The sequence below is a fragment of the Oncorhynchus masou genome, unplaced genomic scaffold (assembly GCF_036934945.1).
Source record: "Oncorhynchus masou masou isolate Uvic2021 unplaced genomic scaffold, UVic_Omas_1.1 unplaced_scaffold_616, whole genome shotgun sequence".
NCBI classification, from domain to species: Eukaryota; Metazoa; Chordata; class Actinopteri; order Salmoniformes; family Salmonidae; genus Oncorhynchus; species Oncorhynchus masou.
The window spans coordinates 140,001-147,437 of NW_027012587.1; positions in this window are offsets into that span (position 1 = coordinate 140,001).

A 7,437-nucleotide genomic window follows, 5' to 3' on the forward strand; every position below is an offset into this window, starting at 1 on the left:
CAGAGTTGGGCAGATGCAGAACTTAGGCTCTTTCAGAGTTGGGCAGATGCAGAACTTAGGCTCTTTCAGAGTAGGGCAGAGAAAAAGAAAAAGAAAGAAAGATTTAATTTGAACCCAAAAAATGACTTCAGTGAAAAAGACAGGTGCTGCTGATAACACTGCCATCGTCGTGGAGACAGAGGACATGTACAGCATGTCATACTCTTTTTGTCCAGACAGCATCAGATACATGGGTTACACATAGTAAGACAGAGGGGGCGCTGTTTCGCTCGCTCGGATGCTTTCTCCTGGTGAGATAGATTCACCCACCTGTGAATTGAAGGACAGTTGGCGGGTGCACAGTGCACTGTTCGGATGCTGGAATCATTCTGGATGAATCAATTACTTTTTTTTTTTAAAGGGATTTGTTTGACAAATCAGAAGAAAACATCATGACTGGTTGTGTTCACGGCGCATTAAAAAAGTAGTAAATGTTTACAGCCTCCTGAGCGGTGCAGTGGTCCCAGTGCAAGGCTGTGCCACTAGCGATTCTGGGTCCGACTCCAGGCTCTGTCGCAGCCGGCCGCGACGGGAGACCCATGGGGCGGAGCACATTTGTACCAGCATCGTCCAGTAGAACAACATAGGGGGGGGGGGGGGAGCTCCAAATCACTAAGTCCCCCCCCCCGAGTCTGACAGATGCTGTTTGAGAACAATAAACTAAACCCACCTCTTTAATCTTTAATGGTTTCTTATCCCTCTCCTCCAGTTTAATGAGCGCAGCCTGGGGTAAGAGAGAGGAGACCACATGGTCACACCGGCAGCACACAGACATCTCAACCTCCCCTGAAACCCGACATGGAAATTATTGGAGAGACGAGAGTTTATTTATTTATTAATTGGCTCTTTCATTAAGACCAGTCATTTTCATAACAGAGATATAGATATATATTTTTAAAATGTATACTAAGATTTGTCTTTCTCATTTGGATTGATATCGACGCTGACCTATCAGTTGGCGGTATCGTCCACCTTTTAGTTCCGTAGCTCAGATAGAAGAGGAAGATAGACTTCCCCAGTGACTTCCCCACACGGGTGTCCCTGTGTGGCTCAGTCGGTAGAGCATGGCGCTTGCAACGCCAAGCGTCGTGGGTTCGATTCCCGCTGGGGCCACCCATATGTAAAAGCCCCAGCCGACTTGTAAGTCGCTTTGGACAAAAGCGTCTGCTAAATGGGATATATTGGTACTACAGGGTTAAATACAGCCTCTTTAAAGGGACACTAAACGGAAAGAAGGAGAAGTTACTCTCTGTCCTAAACAGAACTAATACTTCCTGCTAACGATGTCATAAATTCAACCCACTAATGTGGCAGGCGGGGCGGGGAGGATGTGAGGCAGGGAGGGGAGTCAAAACAGGGAGATGAGAGAGGGAGGGAAGGAGGGGAGTCAAAACAGGGAGATGAGGGTTGGAGATGGAAATGACCAGACAGAGATCACGGTAGAGAGGAGTCATTATACTGAGGATGGAGATGGAGATGACCAGACAGGGAACATGGTAGAGAGGAGTCATTATACTGAGGATGGAGATGGAGATGACCAGACAGGGATCATGGTAGAGAGGAGTCATTATACTGAGGATGGAGATGGAGATGACCAGACAGGGAACATGGTAGAGAGGAGTCATTATACTGAGGATGGAGATGGAGATGACCAGACAGGGATCATGTTAGAGAGGAGTCATTATACTGAGGATGGAGATGGAGATGACCAGACAGGGATCATGGTAGAGAGGAGTCATTATACTGAGGATGGAGATGGAGATGACCAGACAGGGATCATGGTAGAGAGGAGTCATTATACTGAGGATGGAGATGGAGATGGCCAGACAGAGATCATGGTAGAGAGGAGTCATTATACTGAGGATGGAGATGGAGATGACCAGACAGAGATCACGGTAGAGAGGAGTCATTATACTGAGGATGGAGATGGAGATGACCAGACAGGGATCATGGTAGAGAGGAGTCATTATACTGAGGATGGAGATGGAGATGACCAGACAGAGATCATGGTAGAGAGGAGTCATTATACTGAGGATGGAGATGGAGATGACCAGACAGAGATCACGGTAGAGAGGAGTCATTATACTGAGGATGGAGATGGAGATGACCAGACAGGGATCATGGTAGAGAGGAGTCATTATACTGAGGATGGAGATGGAGATGACCAGACAGGGATCATGGTAGAGAGGAGTCATTATACTGAGGATGGAGATGGAGATGACCAGACAGGGATCATGGTAGAGAGGAGTCATTATACTGAGGATGGAGATGGAGATGACCAGACAGGGATCACGGTAGAGAGGAGTCATTATACTGAGGATGGAGATGGAGATGACCAGACAGGGATCACGGTAGAGAGGAGTCATTATCTGAGGATGGAGATGGAGATGACCAGACAGGGAACATGGTAGAGAGGAGTCATTATACTGAGGATGGAGATGGAGATGACCAGACAGGGATCATGGTAGAGAGGAGTCATTATACTGAGGATGGAGATGACCAGACAGGGATCACGGTAGAGAGGAGTCATTATACTGAGGATGGAGATGGAGATGACCAGACAGAGATCATGGTAGAGAGGAGTCATTATACTGAGGATGGAGATGGAGATGACCAGACAGGGAACATGGTAGAGAGGAGTCATTATACTGAGGATGGAGATGGAGATGACCAGACAGGGAACATGGTAGAGAGGAGTCATTATACTGAGGATGGAGATGGAGATGACCAGACAGGGAACATGGTAGAGAGGAGTCATTATACTGAGGATGGAGATGGAGATGACCAGACAGGGATCATGGTAGAGAGGAGTCATTATACTGAGGATGGAGATGGAGATGACCAGACAGGGATCATGGTAGAGAGGAGTCATTATACTGAGGATGGAGATGACCAGACAGGGATCATGGTAGAGAGGAGTCATTATACTGAGGATGGAGATGGAGATGACCAGACAGAGATCATGGTAGAGAGGAGTCATTATACTGAGGATGGAGATGGAGATGGAGAACATGGTAGAGAGGAGTCATTATACTGAGGATGGAGATGGAGATGACCAGACAGGGATCATGGTAGAGAGGAGTCATTATACTGAGGATGGAGATGGAGATGACCAGACAGGGATCATGGTAGAGAGGAGTCATTATACTGAGGATGGAGATGGAGATGACCAGACAGGGATCATGGTAGAGAGGAGTCATTATACTGAGGATGGAGATGGAGATGACCAGACAGAGATCATGGTAGAGAGGAGTCATTATACTGAGGATGGAGATGGAGATGACCAGACAGGGATCATGGTAGAGAGGAGTCATTATACTGAGGATGGAGATGGAGATGACCAGACAGGGATCATGGTAGAGAGGAGTCATTATACTGAGGATGGAGATGGAGATGACCAGACAGAGATCACGGTAGAGAGGAGTCATTATACTGAGGATGGAGATGACCAGACAGGGATCACGGTAGAGAGGAGTCATTATACTGAGGATGGAGATGGAGACGGAGATGACCAGACAGAGATCATGGTAGAGAGGAGTCATTATCTGAGGATGGAGATGGAGATGACCAGACAGGGATCATGGTAGAGAGGAGTCATTATACTGAGGATGGAGATGGAGATGACCAGACAGAGAACATGGTAGAGAGGAGTCATTATACTGAGGATGGAGATGGAGATGACCAGACAGAGAACACGGTAGAGAGGAGTCATTATACTGAGGATGGAGATGGAGATGACCAGACAGGGAACATGGTAGAGAGGAGTCATTATACTGAGGATGGAGATGGAGATGACCAGACAGGGATCATGGTAGAGAGGAGTCATTATACTGAGGATGGAGATGGAGATGACCAGACAGGGATCATGGTAGAGAGGAGTCATTATACTGAGGATGGAGATGGAGATGACCAGACAGAGATCATGGTAGAGAGGAGTCATTATACTGAGGATGGAGATGGAGATGACCAGACAGGGATCATGGTAGAGAGGAGTCATTATCTGAGGATGGAGATGGAGATGGAGATGACCAGACAGGGATCATGGTAGAGAGGAGTCATTATACTGAGGATGGAGATGGAGATGACCAGACAGGGATCATGGTAGAGAGGAGTCATTATACTGAGGATGGAGATGGAGATGACCAGACAGAGATCATGGTAGAGAGGAGTCATTATACTGAGGATGGAGATGGAGATGACCAGACAGGGATCATGTTAGAGAGGAGTCATTATACTGAGGATGGAGATGGAGATGGAGATGACCAGACAGGGATCATGGTAGAGAGGAGTCATTATACTGAGGATGGAGATGGAGATGACCAGACAGGGATCATGGTAGAGAGGAGTCATTATACTGAGGATGGAGATGGAGATGACCAGACAGGGATCATGGTAGAGAGGAGTCATTATACTGAGGATGGAGATGGAGATGACCAGACAGGGATCATGGTAGAGAGGAGTCATTATACTGAGGATGGAGATGGAGATGACCAGACAGGGATCATGGTAGAGAGGAGTCATTATACTGAGGATGGAGATGGAGATGACCAGACAGAGAACATGGTAGAGAGGAGTCATTATACTGAGGATGGAGATGGAGATGGAGATGACCAGACAGGGAACATGGTAGAGAGGAGTCATTATACTGAGGATGGAGATGGAGATGACCAGACAGGGATCATGGTAGAGAGGAGTCATTATACTGAGGATGGAGATGGAGATGACCAGACAGGGATCATGGTAGAGAGGAGTCATTATACTGAGGATGGAGATGGAGATGACCAGACAGAGAACATGGTAGAGAGGAGTCATTATACTGAGGATGGAGATGGAGATGACCAGACAGAGATCATGGTAGAGAGGAGTCATTATACTGAGGATGGAGATGGAGATGACCAGAGAGAGATCACGGTAGAGAGGAGTCATTATACTGAGGATGGAGATGGAGATGACCAGACAGGGATCATGGTAGAGAGGAGTCATTATACTGAGGATGGAGATGGAGATGGAGATGACCAGACAGGGATCATGGTAGAGAGGAGTCATTATACTGAGGATGGAGATGGAGATGACCAGACAGAGAACATGGTAGAGAGGAGTCATTATACTGAGGATGGAGATGGAGATGACCAGACAGAGATCATGGTAGAGAGGAGTCATTATACTGAGGATGGAGATGGAGATGGAGATGACCAGACAGAGATCACGGTAGAGAGGAGTCATTATCTGAGGATGGAGATGGAGATGGAGATGGAGATGACCAGACAGGGATCATGGTAGAGAGGAGTCATTATACTGAGGATGGAGATGGAGATGACCAGACAGGGATCATGGTAGAGAGGAGTCATTATACTGAGGATGGAGATGGAGATGACCAGACAGGGAACATGGTAGAGAGGAGTCATTATACTGAGGATGGAGATGGAGATGACCAGACAGGGAACATGGTAGAGAGGAGTCATTATACTGAGGATGGAGATGGAGATGACCAGACAGGGATCATGGTAGAGAGGAGTCATTATACTGAGGATGGAGATGGAGATGGAGATGACCAGACAGGGATCATGGTAGAGAGGAGTCATTATACTGAGGATTGAGATGAAGATGGAGATGACCATACAGGGAACATGGTAGAGAGGAGTCATTATACTGAGGATGGAGATGGAGATGGAGATGACCATACAGGGAACATGGTAGAGAGGAGTCATTATCTGAGGATGGAGATGGAGATGACCAGACAGGGAACATGGTAGAGAGGAGTCATTATCCTGAGGATGGAGATGAAGATGGAGATGGAGATGACCAGACAGGGATCATGGTAGAGAGGAGTCATTATACTGAGGATGGAGATGGAGATGACCAGACAGAGATCATGGTAGAGAGGAGTCATTATACTGAGGATGGAGATGGAGATGGAGATGACCAGACAGGGATCATGGTAGAGAGGAGTCATTATACTGAGGATGGAGATGGAGATGGAGATGACCAGACAGGGAACATGGTAGAGAGGAGTCATTATACTGAGGATGGAGATGGAGATGACCAGACAGGGATCATGGTAGAGAGGAGTCATTATACTGAGGATGGAGATGGAGATGGAGATGACCAGACAGGGAACATGGTAGAGAGGAGTCATTATACTGAGGATGGAGATGGAGATGACCAGACAGGGATCATGGTAGAGAGGAGTCATTATACTGAGGATGGAGATGGAGATGACCAGACAGGGATCATGGTAGAGAGGAGTCATTATACTGAGGATGGAGATGGAGATGACCAGACAGGGATCATGGTAGAGAGGAGTCATTATACTGAGGATGGAGATGGAGATGACCAGACAGGGATCATGGTAGAGAGGAGTCATTATACTGAGGATGGAGATGGAGATGGAGATGACCAGACAGGGAACATGGTAGAGAGGAGTCATTATACTGAGGATGGAGATGGAGATGGAGATGACCAGACAGGGATCATGGTAGAGAGGAGTCATTATACTGAGGATGGAGATGGAGATGACCAGACAGAGATCATGGTAGAGAGGAGTCATTATACTGAGGATGGACATGGAGATGACCAGACAGGGATCATGGTAGAGAGGAGTCATTATACTGAGGATGGAGATGGAGATGGAGATGACCAGACAGAGAACACGGTAGAGAGGAGTCATTATACTGAGGATGGAGATGGAGATGGAGATGGAGATGACCAGACAGGGAACATGGTAGAGAGGAGTCATTATACTGAGGATGGAGATGGAGATGGAGATGACCAGACAGAGATCATGGTAGAGAGGAGTCATTATACTGAGGATGGAGATGGAGATGGAGATGACCAGACAGGGATCATGGTAGAGAGGAGTCATTATACTGAGGATGGAGATGGAGATGACCAGACAGGGATCATGGTAGAGAGGAGTCTTTATACTGAGGATGGAGATGGAGATGACCAGACAGGGATCATGGTAGAGAGGAGTCATTATACTGAGGATGGAGATGGAGATGGAGATGACCAGACAGAGAACATGGTAGAGAGGAGTCATTATACTGAGGATGGAGATGGAGATGACCAGACAGGGATCATGGTAGAGAGGAGTCATTATACTGAGGATGGAGATGGAGATGACCAGACAGGGATCATGGTAGAGAGGAGTCATTATACTGAGGATGGAGATGGAGATGGAGATGACCAGACAGGGATCATGGTAGAGAGGAGTCATTATACTGAGGATGGAGATGGAGATGACCAGACAGAGATCATGGTAGAGAGGAGTCATTATACTGAGGATGGAGATGGAGATGGAGATGACCAGACAGGGATCATGGTAGAGAGGAGTCATTATACTGAGGATGGAGATGGAGATGACCAGACAGAGATCATGGTAGAGAGGAGTCATTATAC